The sequence below is a fragment of the Loxodonta africana genome, chromosome 6 (genome assembly GCF_030014295.1).
Source record: "Loxodonta africana isolate mLoxAfr1 chromosome 6, mLoxAfr1.hap2, whole genome shotgun sequence".
Taxonomy (NCBI): Eukaryota; Metazoa; Chordata; class Mammalia; order Proboscidea; family Elephantidae; genus Loxodonta; species Loxodonta africana.
This window is the reverse complement of record NC_087347.1, coordinates 68,383,483-68,407,369: the sequence shown is the minus strand read 5'-3', so window position 1 is coordinate 68,407,369 and position 23,887 is coordinate 68,383,483. Positions and strand designations below refer to the sequence as shown.

Genomic DNA, 23,887 nt, shown 5'->3' with positions numbered 1-23,887 from the left:
ATTTTCTTTCCCTTCACCTAAAGTAGTTCTTATCTACTATCTAATTAGTGACTACCCCTCTCCTACCCTCCCACCCTCCCCCCTCTCGTAACCATCAAAGAATATTTTCTTCCGTTTAAACTATTTTTCGAGTTCTTACAATAGTGGTCTTATACAATATTTGTCCTTTTGTAACTGACTAATTTCACTCAGCATAATGCCTTCCAGATTCCTCCATGTTATGAAATGTTTCATAGATTCCTCACTGTTCTTTATCGATGCATAGTATTCCATTGTGTGACTATACCATAATTTATTTATCCATTCATCCATTGATGGGCACCTTGGTTGCTTCCATCTTTTTGAAGGCAGACATTCTTTACTAGTTGAGCTAAATTATTGTTTGGCTTAAAGACTTCAGGGGATAGTTCTGGTTTAAAGTTTAAAGATTATCTCAGGGCAGTAGGTTTTTTTTGTTGTTGTAATAATTTTTATTGAGCTTTAAGTGAACGTTTACAAATCAGGTCAGTCTGTCACATATAAGCTTATATACACCTTACTCCATACTCCCACTTACTCTCCCCCTAATGAGTCAGCCCTTCCAGTCTCTCCTTTCGTTACAATTTGGCCAGTTTCTAACCCTCTCTACCCTCCTATCTCCCCTCCAGACAGGAGATGCCAACACAGTCTCAAGTGTCCATCTGATAGAAGTAGCTCACTCTTCGTCAGCATCTCTCTCCAACCCATTGTCCAGTACCTTCCATGTCTGATGAGTTGTCTTCGGGAATGGTTCCTGTCCTGAGCCAACAGAAGGTTTGGGGACCATGACTGCTGGGATTCCTCTAGTCTTAGTCATACCATTAAGTCTGGTCTTTTTATGAGAATTTGGGGTCTGCATCCCACTGATCTCCTGCTCCCTCAGGGGTTCTCTGTTGTGCTCCCTGTCAGGGCAGTCATTGGTTGTGGCCGGGCACCGTCTAGTTCTTCTGGTCTCAGGATGATGTTAGTCTCTGGTTCATGTGGCCCTTTCTGTCTCTTGGGCTCTTAGTTATCGTGTGACCTTGGTGTTCTTCATTCTCATTTGATCGAGGTGGGTTGGGACCAATTGATGCATCTTAGATGGCCACTTGTTAGTCAGGGCAGTAGTTTTGAGGGTTCTTCAAGCCTGCCTCATCTTCACATGACTGTCTTTTCTCTGTGTCGTGTCTGTATATCTGTTTCTTTGCCTCTTGTTAGAGTAACACAGATCATGTTGAATTAGAGCCTACTGTACTCCATTATATAGGGTTGCTATGAGTTGGAATTGACTCAAGGGCAATGAGTTTGGTTTTGGTTTGGTTTGGTACTCCTTTATGGAGCCCTGGTGGCATAGTGGTTAAGGGCTATGGCTGCTAACTGAAAGATTGGCATTTGGAATCTACCAGCCTTTCATTGGAAACCCTATGGGGCAGGTCTACTCTGTCCTATAGGGTTGCTATGAGTTGGAATAGAGTCGACGGCAATGGAGTTTTTTTTTTTGTTGTTGTTGTACTCCATTATGAACTTGTGCTAACTAATTGTATCTGTAAAGACTTTCTTTCCAAATAAGGTCATATTTACAGGTAGTGAGGATTAGAACTTCAACATGTCTTTTTCGGGGACTGTAAAAATGATGTGGCAACAGCATCTGACCTTCTTGTTTAATTTCAGGAAGGGAAAGAGAGAGAATCATGATCATCATTAACAGTCCAAGGCTGATTCCTTTGAGGAGGAGGTCACACATGCCTCCTTTCTCCAACCTTTTTACCAATTCTTACACCACCTGTCTCTCCCATGACATCCTCTGCTTCTCTGCTGGGTTGGATAATTCATTGCAGTGGCCACACACAACTCACAGACCATACTCATAAGTATGTGGTTTATTAGGGAAGTAACAGGTTACAATTTAGGATCAGGAAGGACTAAAGATACAGTTCTTCAATCCAGACAGCCTCTTTTCAGCCACATCTGTAGGCGGGCCTCTCTCTGGCCCTCAGCCTCTTGGCCCCACCACTGCCCTGTTCAGGCAAGTGTTATAAAGCTTTTTAGCTCCACTTCATCAGTAAGCCTTGACCCGAAGGTGCTCAGCTCTCTAACTCCTTGGGTTGATGAGCCTAGCTCTGCTGACAGGTGCCTGGAGGCACCCCATCCTGCCAGCAAGCCTCCTGCCCAGAGGCGCTCAACTCTCTCTCTCTGAGTCAGTGAACCTAGCTCCTCAAGTGCCTGAAGGCTCCCTACTCCACCAGCAAGCCTTCTGTCTGAAGGCTCTCAGTTTTGTTGCTCCATGGGCCAGGAAGCCCACCATGCCATCTCCTGTTGGTCTCCTGGTTCTGTTGTCTTTGCTACAGCCATTTCTCTGCTGCTACTTCTCACCATTTCTCACTGTCTCCAGAGTTACAACTCTCTCTCTGCCTCCTCAGCCTAGGAGGTTTTCAGTGCAGGGATCCTGAGTCCAAAGGATGCACTCCACTTCTAGCTCTTCTTTTTTAGAGGTAATGAGGTCCCCTTGGCCATCTCTTGGATGGCTCATTTTAAGCATAGTAGGATGGCAAAACTGACCAATTCCCTTGTTAGGATACCATATACCTTATTTGCATGGCCCTACCCCCACAATGGTGCCATGTACCTTATTTGCATTATTAACAAGCTATCTAGCCCCCCTTGGTGGGCCACAGGCACCTTATTTGCATAGCTGAACCCAGTTATTTGGTAGGAGTTACAAGTAGCTATCACAATTTAGGGACGCAATAACTCATAATACTATTAAAGTGGCAAAAATGGAAAAGTATTAATTCATATACTGCTAGTAAATTGATGCAACTACTTTGGAAAATAGTCTACCATTATCTCATAGAATTGACCAGTCACATTTTCTATAACTCAGTATTTTACTCCTAAATATAAGAGAAATTTTTGCACATGTCCATTAGTATATGTACAGAAGGGTTTATGGTAGCACTGTACACAATGTGATAAAAAAAAAAAACCTGGGAAGATCAGAAGTCTGGATTAACTTTCTATTTACCTGGATGCTCACTGATAGGACACTGGATGAATAAACTGTTATTATATTCACCAGTGGCAGATTATCCAATGGGCAAGGTAAACACGGTGTTTACCTTCCTTACCAGATCATTTGTAGTGAATAATTTCACATTTTTCAACCACATCAAAGACTCCACTTCTAGGTATGGCTGGCATCTGCCTCTCTCCCAGCCCCACAGCATCTTGCTACAGAATCAAAGTGTCTTCAAATTTACAGTCCCAGACAGGGGTGGATGACCTAGTAAGCAAGATAAACACGGGCTTACTTGTGCTTACTTACTAATCTGTAGTGAACAGTTTCACATGGGTTTCACCACATCTTTGCTTACTGGATAATCTGCCCCTGGTACTCAACCTATGGAATACCTGCTACAATAAGGATAAATTATAATGAAATAACTACAACAATGAGTTTTAGGAATATAATGTAATATGAAGTTCTAAAAATACTACATGTAGTACCCTTTTCTGTAAATTTAAAAGCACCTGAAACCATAACCACACTTTTTAAGAATTCATGTATGTGCAATGATAATGTAGAGAAAGGAAATCAGTAGAATATTGAATATGAGATTCAGGATGGTTTTTACCTCTGGTACTAGGAGGTAGGATGGTGAGATGAGAAAGATCATTTGGGTGGATAAATTATTGTCAGAGTCTAGTTTTCATGTTGGGTAGTAGGTTCATGGTTTCTTATTACAGCATTGAAAATGAAGAATGAGTAAATGAAGGCAGCATGCATGGCCCAATGGTGTGAAAGTATTTCACATCAAAGATTGTGATTAATCTAATTCTGTACATCTGAGGTTGAATAAAATAAAAATAGCAAAATACATTTACCAGTAGGCATTTGGAAATTGTACATTTTGCATGAGAGAAGGATAATCAGAGTATAGGCCAAGCAGCTATAATGAAGAAACTCTGAAAGAAAGCCAGTGGTCCAGGCAAGATAAATCTCTCTCCCACTTCCTCTTTCACATAATAGTCTAAATCATTGCTCTCCAGTAGAAATATAATGTGAGCCACATATGTAATTTAAATGGTAAGAATAAAAAAGTAGCCACTTAAAATGTAAAAATAAACAAGTGAAAATAATTTTAATATTATTAATAATATATCTGAAATATTTTATCACAATATCAATATAAAATGATTAATGAAATATATTATTTTTAATGTACTAGGTCTTTAAAATCCAATGTGTATTTTACCCTTAATTAGGACAGTTAATTTTTATCAGAAATACTTAATTTGTATTTGGATTTCATGAAATTTACAGTTGAAAAAGTAGATTCACATGCCTAAGATGTTCAAAATGTGCTTAAAAAGTTTCCTATTAACTAAATCAAGTGTTGACTTTAAAGTTAAAATTTGTTAAAATTAAAAATTCAGTTCCTCATTGGCATTAGCCACATTTCAAATACTCAGAAAACGCATGGGGCTAGTGGCCACAGTATTGGAAAAGCATACCTAGATCATCAGTTGTCAAGATGGGGTCGCTGGATGAGCAGCGTTAGCATCACTTGGGAACTTGTTAGAAATGCAAATTATTAATCAGAACCTTTAGGGGTGGAGCCCAGCAGTCTAGTTTTAACAAGTTCTCCAGGTGATTTTGATGCACTCTAAGGTTTGAAAATCACTGGAAACCCTGGTGCCGTAGTGGTTAAGAGCTACGGCCACTAACCAAAAAGTCAGCAGTTTGAATCCACCAGGCATTCCTTGGAAACCCTATAGGGCAGTTCTACTCTGTCCTATAGAATCGCTATGAGTTGGAATCGACTCGATGGCCACTGGTTGGTCTAGAGCTCATTCAGAGACCAAGGCTCCATTCCTTATAGTAGAAGCTGGTGGTTAGCACGACTCTTGCATCCAGCCTGCAGGAAGGTTGGAGGCTGGGGACGGGGACAGAACGGGCAAGCAGTTTCTTTTTAAAGACTGTGACCCAAAGTTGCACACATCCTTCTGCTCTCATCCCATTGACCAGAGCTAAGTCATGTGGCCACATCTAGCTCAAGGAAGGCTGAGAATTGTAGACTCTACCTGAACGGCCATATGCCAAGCTAAAACTTATGTAAGTGGGGTGGTAGAGGAAGTTCTCTTCTTGAAAAGGGGGAAAAATGGACACAGGAGGAACTTTGCAGTCTCATCCCAGTAGGTGGACACATTCTGATTTATTCTGCAATCTAGATTTTAGCCTTAGTTTTATTGTTTCACACCATCTGATCTTTATTAAGCACGCAATCTACCTTAATATTCTCAGCAATCCATGAGGTAGGTATTGTTATTAAAGATGTGAAAAATAGGGAGGTTAAACAGTTTGTCCAGTTTATCTCTTTAGATGCTAAAACTCATGGCATATCTGCTGGACAATAAATAAATGTTAAAAAGAACTGGGCTTATACTTTTGTAGTCTGTTTTTCCATCCAATTTATAGCATAAATACCTTGCATGTCAATAAATATACGTCTGCATTAACAGACCACATACCAAACGAAAAAACCAAACCCGTCGCTGTTGAGTGAATACTGACTCGTAGTGACCCTATAGGACAGAGTAGAACTGCCCCATAGAGTTTCTAAGGAGCGCCTGGTGAATTTAACTGCCAACCTTTTGGTTACCAGCCATAGCACTTAGCCACTATGCAACTGGGGAGGGTTTCCAACAGACCACATCATGCTGTAATTTAGTAATTCCTACTGTGAAATATTTCTTTTACTTCCTATGTCTGTTTTATAATTAGCATCATAGTGAACATCTATGTATACACCTTCTCCTCACTTATTGACTGTCTCATTATTTGACATTTTGAGTTTAGGACATTAGTAAAAAATCTACTATCTGACTATTTTGCACATTAACAACATATGCCTGGTAGTAATGATCTCCAGGGTGCGAGGTGAGAGTAACGCTGGCTCTGATGGTTAAGGTTTTGTGTCAACCTGGCTGGGCCATGATTCTCAGTGGTTTGGCAGTTGTATAATGATGACTGGTATTGGTCATTTTAAATCGGACAAACATACAGTCTACTATGCTGGGAATGACAAATTGAAGAGGAATGGCATTTCATTCTTCACCAGACAGAACATTTCAAGAACTATCCTGAAGTACAGTGCTGTCAGTGATAGGCTAATATCCATACGCCTACAAGAAAGACCAGTTAATACGAATATTATTCAAATTTACACACCAACCACTAAGGCCAAAGATGAAGAAATTGAAGATTTTTTACCAACTTTTGCAGTCTGAAATTGATGGAACATGCAGTCAGGATGCACTGATAATTACTGGTAATTTGAATGCAAAAGTTGGAAGCAAAGAAAAAGAATTGGTAGTTGGAAAATAAGGTCTTGGTGATAGAAACGATGCCAGAGATTGCTTGATTGAATTTTGCCATACCATCAACTTCTTCATTGCAAATACCTTTTTTCACCAACATAAATGGCAGCTATACACATGGACCTTGCCAGATGGAATATACAGGAGTCAAATTGACTACTCTGTGGAAAGAGACAATGGAAAAGCCCAATATCATCAGTCAGAACAAGGCCAGGGACTGAGTGAGGATCCAACCATCAATTACTCATATGCAAGTTCAAGTTGAAACTGAAGAAAATTAGAATAAGTCAACGAGATCCAAAGTATGACCTTGAGTGTATCCCACCTGAATTTAGAGACCATCTCAAAAACAGATTTCACATGTTGAACACTAATGACTGAAGACGAGTGGAATGACATCAAGGACATCATACAAGACGAAAGCAAGAGGTCATCAATAAGACAGGAGAGAAAGAAAATAACCTAAATGCATGTCAGAAGAGACCCTGAAACTTGTTCTTGAACTTAAAGTAGCTAAAGCAAAAGGAAAAAACGAAGTAAAAGAGCTGAACAGATTTCAAAGGGCAGCTCAAGACAAAGTATTATGATAACATATGCAAAAACCTGGACATAGAAAACCAAAAGGGAAAAACACACTCAGCATTTCTCAAGCTGAAAGAACTGAAGAAAAATTCAAGCCTTAAGTTACAATACTGAAGGATTCTACGGGGAAAGTATTAGATGAGGCAGGAAGCATCAAAAGAAGATGGAAGGAATACACAGAGTCACTATACCAAAAAGAGTTGGTCGACATTCAACCAATCAGGAGGTAACACATGATCAGGAAGTGATGGTACTGAAGGAAGAAGTCCAAGTTGCACTGAAGGCATTGGCAAAAAACAAGGCTCTGGGAACTGACGGAATACCGATTGTGATGCTTCAACAAATGGATGCAGCTCTGGGAGTGCTCACTTGTATATACCAAGAAATTTGGAAGACTGCTACCTGGCCAACCGACTGGAAGAGATCCATATTTTTGCCTATTCCTGAGAAAGGTGATCCAACAGAATGCAGAATTTTTTGAACAATATCATTAACATCACATGCAAGCAAAATTTTGCTGAAGATTGTTCAAAAGCGGCTGCAGCGGTATATTGACAGGGAACTGCCAAAAATTCAAGCCGCATTTAGAAGAGGATGTGGAACCAGGGATGTTGTTTCTGATGTCAGATGGGTCCTGGCTGAAAGCAGAGAATACTAGAAAGATGTTTACCTGTGTTTTATTGACCGTGCAAAGGCATTTGACTGTGTGGATTGTAACAAATTATGGATAACATTGCGGAGAATGGGAATTCCAGAACACTTAATTGTGCTCATGAGGAATCTGTACATGGATCAAGAGGCAGTCGTTCGAACAGAACAAGGGGATACTACGTGGTTTAAAGTTAGGAAAGGTGTGTGTCAGGTCAGGGTTTTGTCCTTTTACCATACCTATTCAATCTGTATGCTAAGCAAATAATCCGAGAAGCTGGACTATATGAAGAACAGGGCATCAGGATTGGAGGAAGATTCATTAACAACCTGCATTATGCAGATGACACAGCCTTGGTTGCTGAAAGTGAAGAGGACTTGAAGCACTTACTGGTGAAGATTAAAGACCACAGCCTTCGATATGAATTACACCTCAATATAAAGAAAACAGAAATCCTCACAACTGGACCAATAAGCAATATCATGATAAAGGAGAAAAGATTGAGGTTGTCGAGGATTTCATTTTACTTGGATCCACAGTCAACACCCATGGAAGCAGCAGTCAGGAAATCAAAAGATGCATTGCATTGGGCAAATTGGCTGCGAGAGATTTCTTTAAATTGTTAAAAAGCAAAGAGGTCACCTTGAGGACTAAGGTGTGCCTGACCCAAGCCATGGTGTTTTCAATCACCTTATATGCATGTGAAAGCTAAACAATGAATAAGGAAGACTGAAGAAGAATCGATGGGTTTGAATTGTGGTTTTGGCAAAGAATACTGAATATACCATGGACTGGCAAAAGAATGAATGAATCTGGCTTGGAAGAAGTACAACCAAATGCTCCTTAGAAGCAAGGATGGTAAGACTTCATCTCACATACTTTGGACATGTTATAAGGAGGGATCAATCCCTGGAGGAGCAGAGGGTCAGCAAAAAAGAGGAAGACCCTCAATGAGATGGATTGACACAGTGGCTGCAACAATGGGTTCAAGCATAGCAACAATTGTGAGGATGGCGCAGGACTAGGCAGTGTTTCGTTCTCTTGTGCATAGGATTGCCGTGAGTTGAAACCGACTCGATGGCACCTAACAACAACATAATGATGTAGCTTGCCAGTTATATAATGATGTGACTTGACAGTTATGTAAGATGTGACTTGGCAGTTACATAATGATGTAATTTGGTAGTTATGTAATGATGTGGTCATCCTCCATTTTTGCATAACAACGGTTTCACATAATGACTTACTCTTTGGAACTTAGCCATGTCAGTAAGTGAGGAGAGGATATATTTCCACCCACAACAGTATGAGCAACTGTTTCCCCACATCCTCACCACTCCGGCATTCTTTTTAATCTCTGCAAATCTAATAAGCAAATTAATAAAATTAAACCAACAAATAGTTAATCCTTGTTTAAATTTACACGTCTTTAATGTCCATCTTAGAGGATCTTCAGCTGAGCTCACATGTCCTAGGAGCTGGTCACAGGTGTTTTGCTGCTCAAGTCCATACACTGGGTAAAACAGTAGTAGTCTTTTCCTAGTTCAGAGATAAATCATAGTATAGCTTTCCAGTATTTGGTATTTTCCTCCTATTCTAAACATTTGCCATATCTTGCTGTTTGTTTATTCTAGAACCTAGTCTAAGATAACCTGAATTTACATAAAGGTGTATTTTAACTTTTGATTCAATATATGGATAATTTATTGTGCTTTCTAATGAGCACCTTGACTTCAAGGAAGTAAATAGTTGGGAATGACTAAGAGGCACAAGGCACAACTGTTGCAGGCAGGGAGGCTCTAGATTCAGAGTGCCTGGGTCTAAATCCAACTGTGTATGATCTTAGACAAAATATTGAACTTCTTTGAATCTCAGTTTCCTCATCTGTCAAATTGGATAATAGAATGTACATCATAAGGTGGTTGTGATAGCTAAATCAAAATATACTTGGCACAGCTTACTAAATACATATTGTTACTAATATTATTCCCCTATAGAGGAGGAGGAAACCCTGGTGGGGTAGTGCATAAAGAGCTAACCAAAAGGTCAGCAGTTCGAATCCACCACACACTCCTTGGAAACTCTATGGAGCAGTCTCCTCTGTCCTTTAGGGTCGCTGTGTGTCAGAATCAACTTGAAGGCAATGGGTTGGTTTTATAGAGGAGGAAATGGATTTATCTGCTTGGTACTCTCAGGGTTTAATAGGATATTTACATTTTGCTTGTCGTTAGGGTAAGTAACTATACTGTCTTGAAATCCCTGGTGTGTCTGTTTATTCCCCAAATGTTTGCGTTTCCACTCAGCCAAGTACTTTCTTCTGGATTAACAGCTCCAGATTGGCCTTTCAAAAGTAGCCCCAGCAATACCTCTTCCAAGTGCCAGGCAGGACCTGATTGTTCCTTGGCCTCAGATATCGCCATTTAAGCACTCTCACTGCTGTCTCTGAGAAACAGCTCAGAATAACTCAGCACACCTGATTTTTTTTTAAACTGTCAGATTATTTGTAATGGCAACCGACATTGGATACTGAATAATTGCATAAAGAGATTTCCTAATGGCTGAATAGAAACAGCCCGTGGTGTACTGCCTGGGATGTATGTATTTTCATAATATTGGGAGCCATAAATTATTATTTTCCATTTTTACAACTCTTCAAGCACTTTCAGAACGTCTAATTCAAGAAACGTGATCAATATTCTGAGCATAGAAATAGGGAGAAGAGTTTCTTCAGTCTTCAAATAGGCTTGGGATGAGAGCCTACCCTTTAAAAAAACTTAGAAAACACTCAGAAGAGTTCCTTGAATTGGCTACAGAAATGAAATACACAGTAAAGGTGAAATTAGAAATCAGATAACAACCCCTTTAGATAATGAATTTATAATTTCTGTGACGTGGTCTTCTTATCGCTATTTTCATGGGGTTTATTTAGCCTTATTTTATCATGGCTGATAATTTGTTGAGGCATCTCTGTGGGCTTAGATGGGACTTTTTTGTTTCTGGCAATTCTGTTTTCAATGTTGATTTCCCTAGCTTAATTCTGTCATAATAACTGGAGTTACTGTTGATATCATTGCTTTCTTACTCTAGTTATTTACTTACTTACTCTAGTTACTAATATACTTACTAACTGATATCATTACTTGCTAATTTACTCCAGTTATAATTTTTAATGTCAGATTAAAACCATCAGAGTTTAATTTCTCTCACATTTCAGGGCATTCCTGGGGGATCCCTCATCCTGTCTAGAATGTTAAGGTGGGGATTACATATGGGGACAGTGAGAAGGGTTTCAAGTAGGATGTTTATTAGTTGGAGCCTGAGCTTTGGCATCTCAGATCTGGCCACGGACAAGCTATTTAATCTCCTTATTCTTCACATCTTTTAATGACAGTACCTCCTTGTGGGTTGTATTAAGTAAGATGACTCACATATAGAGTTTAGCACAGTATCTGGCACATGGTAATCTCCTTATAAGTACTAGCAATTATCATTAATATTATTATTCACAATAGGCTGAATTCTAGTGAAACTGAAGATACTCTTGCCAACACATTTTATATATTGAGACAGTAATAGTTCTATAATGGCAATTTTTCTCCTTTTCTCTGTAATTTACTTTATTCAGTTTTGTAATAGTACTAATCAGATAGTCTTAAAAACTGAATGTTCATCCAGTGTTACATTAGTAGGAGAAGAAGAGAAATATTTTCATATTAGTTTATAATGGTAATTAGTCTGTATGTCTGAAGTCATATCATTTACTCAAATTCTGTTATACTTATCAGAGCAGTAAGTTGGGAAGTCAAATAATAACAATAATAATCTCAACAACAATAGCAACTTTTGCAATTGTTATTTCAATAAATATGGAGTTAGAACATCTGTCCAATTCAGGTTAATATAATCAAAGATTTCACAAGTTGTGAATTGTCAACCTTTGTTGGATTTCATCCCTTTTGAATAAAACATATTTCAGGCTGTCACTGGCCTGTTACTAATGTACTCTGATACGTAGATAGGTAGGTAAATAGACATTTTTTAGAAACTTTATTTTGAAATGATTATGCTATAATCGTTACTTTTACACAACCAAACCAGTGTGTGTGTGCGCACACGCATGCGTGCAATTTTTCTCGTTTCAATTTTTTGTTGCATAGGTAGCATCAGATTTGGATTTTTCTAGATATTAGAAACAATATGAGCCTCTTTTTTTTTTTTTATTGTGCTTTAGGTGAAAGTTTATGGAGCAAATTAGTTTCTCGTTAAACAATTAATACACATATTGTTTTGCGGCATTGGTTGCCAACCCTGTGACGTGCCAGTGCTCTCCCCATCTTGACTTTGGGTTTCCCATTTTCGTTTGTCTGGCTTTCCTGTCCCCTCCTGCCTTCTTGTCCTTGCCCCAGGGCTGGTAAGTCCATTTAGTCTCATATACATGGTTGAATTACATGTGTTATTGTTTGTTTTACGGGCCTGCATAATCTTTGGTCGAAGGGTGACTTCAATACTGAGTTAAAAGAGTGTGCAGGACTATACTATCTCTCTCTCTTTCTTTTTTAAAGATTTTATATAAATGTTTCTCCTGTTAGATTTTAAGCTTCTTGAGAGAAGAAGGCATGATTTCTGTTACTCCCCCCTTTCTTTTAAAAATAAAGAGTGTGCTCTGTAATCAAACTTGACAGATGTGGAACTCCTCTCCCCCACCTGTCTTCCACTGACACCTCTCCATCCTCCATTTTTATTGGCATGTGAACTGTGTCCCAAGCTGGAGACTTGTTGGAGGAGGAAGTATTACTGGAGCAGCTGGACCACCTTGTTCTGTGCTAAACCTGTTTCCTCTGTTGTGCCTGGAGTCTCCCCAGAGTATTTCCTTGTCATCCAAAGAGGACTTTTTGAATTAAAAGTAGTAGGTGTTGAGTAAATATTTGTTACCAAGCCTCATCCAACTGACACAGGTGTTGAAAGGTGGCTGTGGCGAGAACTCTGGGTGTAGTAGTAGCTGGGAATAGTGGAGACACATCTAGGAAAACTAGAGCCCACTACATACGGGTATGCAAAATTGAGTCTGTTTTGTGACTTCTTTTCCTACTCACTAGTATTTTATTTCATTTTATTCATTGATGCTTTCCTGAAATGTGCCCAAAGCTAGAATGTGAATTTCAATCTCTTTTTCATTTCATTCCAGTTATAATGACCAAATTACAATGACTTCTATTATCATTTTATAAATGAATTTCTATGGGAAAAAATTTTAACTCAGACATAAGTTAGTATTATAGACCATTTTAGCAACAACAATAAAAAAATACACAGACTTTCTGTCAGCTGTAAATAAGGTAACTTGTTAATGGACTTCGCTCCTTTTAAAAAGTCTTTCAGATGGTTGCAAAGTGGGAATCACACAGTTAGCTAGAAAAGAAGTTTAGACTCACAGAAGTTACTTAAGTGTTTTGCTTGATGACAAAGTCAGTGGGTCAGCTGGTTATAAAACCCAAACCCGTTGCCGTCGAATCGATTCCGACTCATAGCAACCCAATAGGACAGAGTAGAACTGCCCCCATAGAGTTTCCAAGGAGAGCGTGGTGAATTCGAACTGCTGACCTTTTGGTTACCAGCTGTAGCACTTAACCACTATGCCACCACGGTTTCCCAACAGGTTATAGAAAGGAGGAAGTGGATATAGGTGCTCACACAGCACTGAATGTTTTATGTGCATTACCTAATTTAATTTAAATATCCAGCCTCCTATTCTGGAACACTTTGCTGTGTCTGAAACCTAAGTTACTCAAGTTAACATTAGGGTCTCTGACTAATTTTGCAACTTTCGAAGAGCAGAAAAGGCTTGCCATTAGTTGAATCTTCAGAAGTATATATATTTTATTTATTTTATCAGTACATAATTATTGCACAGTTATGTATGCAGGAAGCCATGAGAGGATTTGCGGAAGTATAAGACGTAATTCTTTCCACCCTGGAGTTTCCCTTCCATTGGTTTTATTCAATCTACTTTCTTACGTGCTGCAGTTCATTAAAAATTGAATTGTTTCTTTAAGATGATAGAACATGTTGAAATAGGTCTGTATTAAAGGTAACTATAGTTAAAATAACGATGGCATACAACTGTATTCCCCATATCTTGATCTTGAAAGAAAATTATAAGTCTAGCGAATACTATTTACTTGGTATTTGTGTCTTCAGACAGTGCAATCGGTTAGAGCGCAGAAGGCAAGAAAGGAAGGCTAATTTTGCTTTAGTTGTAAAGTTGAATTCCGCTTATTACCTACGGCTGTAGGCCATGATGTTCCTCCTACAATAATGAATATTATGTGTTACTCTATCATACTACCATCTTTCTGCAATTTATGACTCTAAGGAGGGTTTGATGTCAGAGAGGTTTGATTTTCATGTGGGCCTGCTAGCACTGGTCAGAGGGAGGCTGAATTGCTCAGATACAGACTTACTAACTTCTGACGACCATCTCACTAGTGCCTGCTGTAAAATATGTAAGGGGATTCAGTAACAGTGTAATTGACATACCGATACCAAAGTAAGTAATCTTTTCAGATCATCTAGTTTTGGTTTCATTGCCTTAGCCTTGACCTCAAATGAGCAGATTCAGCTGGAATGTCTAAATTTTCTCACTTCTTGTTTTCTAATCCAACTGGCCAATCTTGACCTTGGGAAAACTCTAATGGTATGCTCTTACCTCCTGCTCCAGGGGTTAATAACCTTTTTGCTGTAGATACTCAGGAAACCGAGCTTTTTTTTTCCCCCTACTGGGGCTTCAGGGATACTTGGTAATCCTTTCATGTCCCTCTAATTGATTCCACCTCCACAGAGGCTATTCCAAGTATTTCACTGTCTGAAGACCCTATTTCCACCCCAATATCTCCATAGAATTCTTGGTTATTTTTCTAAGAAGATCAAAGTCATCAGATATGAGTTCTCTCAATTTCCTTCTTTTTTGATCTCCAGCTCTCTACATTCTTTTCTTCCTCATTTCCGTTCCTCCTGCTTCAAACAACTGGAAAGGGTCACCCACCTGCCTCTGTCCTTAATCTTATACCTTCCTAATCTTATGAGACTCTTGAGTTGTCCCTTATTTTCTTCCTTTCTTGTAACAATTAAGTTATAACCATACAAAAAATGCTCAGGTCTCTCCGATCCTTTAGAATAGGGTTTCTCAATCTCAGCACTATTGACATTTTTCGCTGGGATATTCTTTGTTGTGGGGCCTGTCCTCTGCATTGCAGGATGCTTATCCCTGTCTAAACCCATTAGATGCTAGGAGCACCCAGAGTTGTAACAACCAAAATTGTCTTCAGACATTGCTATATGTCTCTTTAGGGGCAAAATCACCCCTGGTTGAGAACTACTGCTTTAAAGATTCTTCTTGCAACCGTGTCATTCTATCCGTCACCATCCTCCTTTTCCTTTTATTCCCATCATCGCCAAGTTTACCTGTGACCGCTCTCACTTGTTATCTCTACTTACTCAGTCCTGAATCAGTCCTGAATCAGGCTTCTGACACTACTCATTACTGAAAATGCTCTCAGAGGACGGAGGTGACTTCCTGGCAGCCAAATCCAGTGAGTAGCCTTTCCTTAGCTCTTATCTTCCTTAGTTTTCTGCAACTTTGGACACTGTGGCGTCTTTTCATGGTACCTGTTTTATTGTATTCTCTTAGGTCTCCCATGGTCTTCCTGTCTCCTTTAGATGCCCTTTCTCCTATATTTCCTAAATATATGGATTATCTTCTGGTAGACCGTCAATGTCTTCTTTTTTCATAATTCTCATCCCTTCTCATATCTTTTATTGTCACCTCTATGTGGTTGTCGTTAGGTGCCATCAGGTCAGCTCCGACTCATAGCGACCTTATGTACAACAGAGCGAAACACTGCCCGGAGATGTTCCACCCTCACAGTTGTTATTATGCTTAAGCCGATTGTTGCGGCCACTGTGTCAGTCCATCTCATTGAGGGTCTTCCTCTTTTTCGCTGACCCTCTACTTTACCAAGCATGATGTCCTTTTCCAGGGACTGATCTCTCCTGATAACATGCCCAAAGTATGAGAGACAGAGTCTCGCCATCTCTGCCCTTAACATAGAGAAATCTATTTTCTCATAGTCTAGTAGGCTAGGTGGTGTAGTGGTTAAGAGCTATGGCTGCTAACCAAAAGATTGGCAGTTTAAATCCACCAGCTGCTCCTTGTAAACCCTATGGGGCAGTTTTACTGTGCCCTGTAGGGTCACTATGAGTCAGAATTGACTCGACGGCAACGGGTTTTGTTTTTTGATTAGTAGGCTAGAAGTCCAAATTCAGGGACCAGCTCCAGGGGATGGCTTTCTCTCTCTGTTAGCTCTGGAGGAAAGTCCTTCTCATCAATCTTACCCTGGACTAGGAGCTTCTCTGCGCAGAAACCGTGGGTCCAGAAGATGCGCTCTGCTCCTGATGCTTCTTTCTTGGTGGTATGAGGTCCTCCTGTCTCTCTGCTCCCTTCTCTCTTTTATATCTCAAAAGAGGTTGGCTTAAGACACTATCTAATCTTGTAGATCTCATCAATATAACTGCCACTGATCCATCTTGTTAACATCATAGTGGTAGTATTTACAACACAGAGGGAAATCACATCAGAAGACAAAATGGTAGACAGTCATACAATACTGGGAATCATGACCTAGCCAAGTTGACAGATATTTTTGGGGGACACAATTCAACCCATGACAGATTGGTTGTCTACTTCGTATTGATTTGGGACCTTTTGTCATTTGTGATATGTACGTATACAGGTAGTCCCTGACTGACAACGTATTCAAGTTAGGAAGAACCGAGCACTTACGAGTACTTACCACCATCCATTTTGGTTTCTTCCCTTTTTGTACATCGTTAGTAAAGTGTACTACATCCAGTGTTGCAGCATGTAACTTGCTGATGTTATCATTCTCGTGCCAACCCTCAAAGACAAAAACTGGGTTTATAAAGATAGTGATAATAAAAGGCAATAATAATAAAGACTTTAAAAAAAAAATGAGATATTCTACTTAATTTTATTTTGGGTATTTTTTTCCATATGGAAAATTCACGTTAATTTTTTACAGAGAAAAGTCTCAGTATTTTCCCTTATTGCCTCTAGAATTTGGGTCCTACCTAGGTGTTTTCTTCTTCATGTAATCTTTAAACCTTAAACCAAAAATATTCCCTGAAAACTTCTTAAAACAAAGCAATGTTTTTGTTGTGTGCCGTCAAGTTGATCCTGACTTACAGTGATCATAGAGGACAGGGTAGAACTGCCCCAGGCTGTTAATCTTTATGGCAGTAGATCACCAGGTCTTTTCTCCTGTGGAGTGGCAGGTGGGTTTGAACCTCTGACCTCTTGGTTAGCAGCTGAATGCTTAACCATTGCATCACCAGGGCTCCTTCTTGAACTATCTATAGGGTATCAAAATGACAATAGCAACTCAAAAGATTACATAGAAATTTAGGGGGCAGTGAATATATGTCAATAGGGGAGGAACAATTTGGAAAAGGAGAGTGAGAATGGTTGCACAACTAGAAGAATATAATCAATATCACTGAATTGTACATGTAGAAATTGTTGAATTGGTATATGTTTTGCTGTGTATATTTTCAACAACAAAAATAAATTATTTTTAAAAAGATTAAAATTAGGGATTCTTATTGTTGGAGAATGTGAGCACAGACACCAGAGCTGTACAGACATGGGTTGTATCCTGGCTGGAAGGAAGGTTTGTTGTCATGGGGTGCTGTTGAGTCGAATTCCAGCAGAACTTCCCTATAGGGTTTTCTAGCTGTAATCTTTCTGGAAGCAGATCTCCAGATCTTTCCTCCTGTGGTGCGGCTGGTGGGTTCAAACCTCTGACCTTTTGGTTAGCAGTCCAGCACTTAACTGTTGTGCCACTGGGGCTCTTTGGCTGGAAGGTTACTAGCGATAAAATCCTGGGCAAAGGATTTATCCCTAAGACTCAATTTTCTCATCTCCAAATGGAAGTCTGTAACAGTATCTCTTTCATAGGGCTGTTATGAGTATTAAATGAAATAATGATACGTAAAAAGTGCTTAACTGAGAACCAATTGTGTAATAATCACGTAATAAAAGTTAATGTTAATAGTTGTTACTATTATTTCTACTACCGCTGTTATTATTAATTGTCACCCAGGGGCCTGTTCCCACTTCTCAGAGAGTGTTCTGCTTTTGGTTCAGTAATCCACCACCTTACCCTTGTGTCTCACACAGTTCCTTATACACAGTAGGTTCCTAAACCAAATAGTAGGTTCCTAGGATATAATTATTGCACAAATGATGTGATGCCAATGAATTGTTTTTGCTTTTCTTTATTTTAGGGCTTTTATTCTGTGAAAAATGAACTTGGCTTATGATTAAATATTTAATTCATTTTTATTTGATACCATAAATGAACTCTGTATGCATGCATATTTATGGTATAAATTTATAGTGAAAGCAGTTCGGCACATGTAGCACAAATATGCTTCTTACTCTAGAAATTGTATTTCTGTATTCTGTGTATTGACCATTTTTAAATTTATTTTGTTACTTTTTTAAAAAGATATTTTGTAAAATTGTGCCTAGTTGAAATGATTGCCTTGACAAAAGTGGCTTTAAGATGGTTTTTAGAATATATGTTGTGGAAGTGTGATTGAGAGCTATGTTTTTAAGTGGATTCAGTGTGTAAAATATGCATTCAGAAGAATAAAACGGAACACGTGCTGTCAACCATCTGTGACTATGGCTAAAACTGCCCATTTACTTCCCCGCTTCACCGATATTATTGACTCATCTCTGCGGAAACCCTGGTGGTGTAGTGGTTAAGTGCTATGGGTGCTAATCAGAGGGTCGGCAGTTCAGATCCACCAGGTGGTCTTTGGAAACTCTATGGGGCAGTTTTGCGCTGACCTATAGGGTCGCTATAAGTTGGAATCGACTCGACGGCACTGGGTTTGGTTTTGGTTTTTGGTATCTCATTGCACAAAGTACCTGCCTTTTCTTTATTTCCTTACTGGCTACCAGTAACCTTTTTGGAACCCTGGTGGTGTAGTGGTTAAGAGGTCGGCAGCTAACCAAAAGATTGGCAGTTGGAATCCACCAGCCGCTCCTTGGAAACCCTATGGGGCAGTTCTACTCTGTCCTATAGGGTTGCTATGAGTTGGAATCGACTTGACGGCAGTGGGTTTTTTGTTTTAGTAACCTTTTTAAGCAGTTGTCTAGCTCAATTTCCAGCAAAATGTAATCACAATTCCCACATTTCTCTTGGCTTCCGTATCTCCTCCTCCTATTCCCCCCCTTCCCTGTGAATCAGCAGATGTGGATGATGTCATATTTTTTATTTGGCAGTCGCCCTGGTGTTAAATGTCACTCTGCCAGAGTCAAGCGTGGTGAGCCTGCCTCTGCAGCTTTTGCTCTTACTTAGCTCACTGTAAATTTTGAGTGAACAATGGATTTTGAGTTATAATATCTTAGTTAACAAAATAACCCAGGGATTACATATGGGCTGGGAGTTTCTTATAACATGAAACCAGTTAATCAGTGGTTGATACAGTGATTTCATACCACCTTGCGGTGCTTTTCAAAATGCCACCAGTTGGTTATAATATGAGTAGGAGACTGATGGTTTAACTGTGTATTAGAGAAATGGTAGATGAGCTCACTTAATCATCTATAACTTAAGTTTTTTTTTTTTTTTTTTAAGGCAGCTATAAAACAGCCCATTGCTATCAAGTCAATTCTGACTCATAGTGACCCATTGGACAGAATAGAACTGCCCCAGAGGGTTTCCTAGGCTGTAATCTTTATGGAAGCAGACTGCCACATCTTTCTTCCTCAGAGTGGCCAATGGATTCAAACCACTGACCTTTCAGTTAGCAGTCGAACACCTTAACCACTGTGCCACAAGGGCTTCTTATAAAACAGGTGGCACAGTATATCTATACATAAAACCTTAGAAAGTGTGTTTGCATGTAAAATGTAAAAGATGAGTTAAAACCCTGTGTCGTGGATTTTTACAAAGACTTATCTACTTTTTCAGAATGTAATGTCCGGTAGTTGAGAAGGAGCACTTTCAGAGTTCAGAGTTCTTAGAAAGGACCTGTATTCCCAACCCCTTGCCCTGCTGAGTCAGATTGTGGGAGTGACTCCTTCAAAGAAGGCTGGACAATCTTTACCTGGGTAAGCTGCTAAAAAAAATAGCTCATAAAAGTGAAATGGCATATGTATTATGTTTTATTTTCACTTAATCTAGCCACTTACTTGACATTTCCACCTGGAAGTCTCAAAGACATCTTTAACTTTTTGTTCAAAACCAAACTTTTGATCTCCTACTTATCAACTGTACCTTTTGTAATGAGTTCCTGGATGGCACAAACAGTTAAGCAGTCAACTACTGGCTGAAAAGTGGCAGTTCAAACCCACCCAGAGGAGCCTGGGAAGACAAGGCCTGGTGATTTGCTTCTGAAAGGTCGCAGTCTTGGAAATTCTATGGAGTAGTTCTACTCTTCACACATGGGGTCGCCATGATTTGGAATCAATTCAACAGCAACTAAGGAACAATAGTGGTTCTTTATATAAAGCACCTCCATTCAATCAGTCACTCCAGCCAGAAAGCTGCGTTCACCTTTGACTCCTCCCTCCCTCACTGCACTACCCTACCCAAGTTAAACATCCCTGTTCATTTATTTCCAAAATACATTTCAAGCTCATCCTCTTTTGTCCCCATCTCCACTGCCATAGCTTTCCCATATCCTGCCCTCCTCCATTCTTTTAAAAATACAAATCTGACCCTGTCTTTGCTCTTTTTAACCTCTTTGTCTGCTTTCCATTGTATTTAGAAGCAAAACAACCCAAATTTTTTTTGGAGGGGGTGTGGCTCTGAATTTTCTGGCTCCTGCCTACAACTCCCACCTCATTTTATGCTTCTCTGCCCTTAGCATATTGTGCTCAAACTCCACCAGCCTTTTTTCCCTTTCGTAGTGTGCCAGCTCTTTTTTGCCTCAAAGACTTTGCACATGCTGTTCCCTCTGTCTGGAGTGTCCCGTTCTCCCTTGCCCTTCAGTGTCTGCTTAAATGCTGTTTCCTTTAAGAAGCCTTCTTCTCCTCTCAAATTACATTAGGTCCCGCTCTTATTCTTTTTCATAGTACCATGATCTATCTAGCACTTAAAATTTGTAATTGTATGCTTGTGTTATTGTTAAGTGCCATCGGGTTGGTTCTGACTCATAACAACCCTATGTACAACAGAACAAAGCACTACTCAGTCCTGTGCAATCCTCACAATCATTGCTGTGCTTGAGCCCTTTGTTGCAACTGCTGTGTCAATCCCATCTCGCTGCGGGTCTTCCTCTTTTTCGTTGTAAAATGTAAAAGATGGGTTAAAACCCTGTGTAGCGGGTTTTTTACAAAGATTTTTCTACTTTCTCAGAATGTAATTCTTTTTCGTTGATCCTCTACTTTACCAAGCATGATGTCCTTCTCCAGGCACTGGTCCCTCCTGATAACATGTCCAAAGTACATGAAACAAAATCTCCCCATCCTCACTTCTAAGGAGCATTCCGACTGTACTTCTTCCAAGACAGACTTGTTTGTTCTTCTGACAGCCCATGGTATATTCAATATTCTTTGCCCATACCATAATTCAAAGGCATCATTTCTTCTTCAGCTTTCCTTATTCATTGTCTAGCTTTTACACACATATGAGGCGATTGAAAATACAGTGGCTTGCACCTTCGTCCTCAAAGTGACATCTGTGCTTTTTAACACTTTAAAGAGGTCTTTTGCAACAGATTTACTCCATGCAATGCGGTGTTTAATTTAACTGCTACTTCCCTGGGCGTTGATTGTGGAGCCAAGTAAAGTGAAATCCTTGAGAACTTCAGTATTTTCTCCGTTTATCATCATACTGCTTTTTAGTTGATTTGTATATTCCATGTTCTGATTATTAATGGATGTTGACAGCATTTTCTTCTCATTTTGAGTTGTCCCACATCAGTAAATGAAGGTTCTGAAAGCTTTACTCCATCCGCGTCATTAAGGGTGACTGGAGGAGGCAGCTCTCCCCCAAGTCATATTTTGAGTGCCTTCCAACCTGAGGGCCTCATCTTCCAGCACTATATCAATGTTCTGCTGTTATTCATAAGGCTTTCACTGGCCAATTTTTTCAGAAGTAGACCTCCAGGTCCTTCTTCCTAGTCTGTTTTAGTCTGGAAGCTCTGCTGAAACCTGTCAACCATGGGTGATCCTGATTTGAAATACTGGTGGCATGGCTTCTGGTATCACAGTACACGCAAGCCACCATAGTACAACAAACTGACAGATAAGTGGTGGATCATATGCTTACCTGTTGTTGTGTTGATTCCTGACTCATAGCGACCCTATAGGACAGAGTAGAACTGCCCCATAGGGTTTCCAGGTAGTGACTGGTGGATTTGAACTGCTGAACTGCTGACCTTTGGCTAGTAGCCAGGCTCTTAACCACTGTACCACCAGAGCCCCGAATCATATGCCTAGTTTTTGTTTAATTTTTAAAATTTGGTTCTCTCTTTCGACCATCAGGCCATGAGAATGAGGACGAGGTTATCTGGTTTAACACTTTATCTCCAGGTCGTAGCACTGTGTTTGGCACATCATTAGGGGCCCAAAATATATTTGCATGAATAATAAATGAATGGCTTTGTAGAAAATGAAAATAATAATAATATCAAATACTAACATTTTCCTCTTGAGTAGTGACGGTAGTACGTAGGTCTCTTGACTCAAATTCATTGAATAGATAGTACTACTACTATATGCTTTTATAGTTTCATGTGATTCTGAATACCCTGGTGTTTACTTTTCAGAGGGAGACTACTGCTTATGCTATTTTATGGTCCCTGACACTTGGTTAACAGTTTAATTTTAAAACACTTGTTCATGCCTCATATGAACAAGAAAGAGCTTATCTAGGTTGCTTAAAATGTGTGAGCCTTATTGTACTTACTGTGTAGAACAGGAAAAAATAATTTGCTTCTTTGGTATTGAAAAAGTGTATTTCTCCATGTGTTATTTTTCTGCCTACAAAGTGCTAAGGTACAGATGCTATATTACCTCTGAAATTAAAAAGATTTCGATAGAATGGTAGGTGGGACTGTAGGAGTTACAGCAAAATGCACTTTTCCAGTGTATGCTCCATTTCAGGGGTAACAGGGAAGCAAATGTGAAATGACGTGATGGATTTGACTTTGGTGACTTCTTACGTGAGCATTTGATAGAACTCAAGCATGACTTCTTTCACTAGTGGATTTCTACCACAAGACAGCAGTTTGGGGAGCACGTGCCTCCTTCCTCAGCTGGGGTGTGCTGGTTGACTTTCTCATGTATACATGCCTTCTCTAGACCCAATGGCTGAGTGCTCTTGGAACAGGATTTCTTATGGTTTTTCTTAATTAAAAAAAAGAAAAAATTATTGACTTTAACATATGGCAACCTTTTCATGATTGCACTTCTGCTAATTTGAAAATGCTGCTGCAAAATGTATGCAGTTGAACTCTGTTGTTCAGTAGGAGTCTGTCATGGATTGAATTGTGTCCCCCCAAAATATCTGTCAGCTTGGCTAGATCATGATTCCCAGTATTGTATGATTGTCTTCCATTTTGTCATCTGATGTGATTTCCCTATGTGTTGTAAATCCTCTCACTATGATGTAATAAGATGGATTAGTGGCAGTTATATCGATGAGATCTACAAGATTAGATAGTGTCTTAAGCCAGTCTCTTTTGAGATATAAAAGAGAAGTGAGCAGAGAGACCTCATACTACCAAGAAGGCAGTGCCGGAAGCAGAGCATGTCCTTTGGACCTAAGGTTCCTTCACTGAGATGCTCCCAGACCAAGGGAAGACTGATGAGAAGGACTTTCCCCAGAGCTGACAGAGAGAGAAAGCCTTCCCCTGGAGCCAGTACCCTGCATTCAGACAGCTAGCCCACTAGACTGAGAGAGTATAAACTTCTCTTTGCTAAAGTCATCCACTTGTGTTATTTCTGTTATAGCAGCACTAAATGACCAAGACAGAGTCTTACCAAAAACTCAGTTTGGGAACCTCCCCCAGGTTTAAGCATGATGGTTTTACTGTGCAGTGGTGTGGGACACAGAAAATAATTCAGCAACACGCCCTTAATGAATAGGAGGCTGGTGCTTATTCCAACTCATTCAATGTGTGTTAAACATCTACTGTCTTCAAAAGACTGGGTCTGATGTACCGCAGATTGAACAAATA

At 39.6% G+C, this 23,887-nt stretch overlaps 1 protein-coding gene across 11 annotated transcripts in view; it reads left to right on the top strand.

Moving 5' to 3' along the window:
* Window positions 1-23,887, top strand: part of OSBPL6 (oxysterol binding protein like 6) — a 238,983-nt gene that overhangs the window by 51,069 nt on the left and 164,027 nt on the right. The window contains exon 2 of one of the 11 annotated variants that reach the window (XM_023542810.2): window positions 19,672-19,811. The exons of the other annotated variants lie outside the window; for them this stretch is intronic. The gene's annotated coding sequence lies outside the window, so the exon portion shown is untranslated. The remainder of the gene's footprint in view (window positions 1-19,671; window positions 19,812-23,887) is intronic. 11 annotated transcript variants of the gene reach the window in all.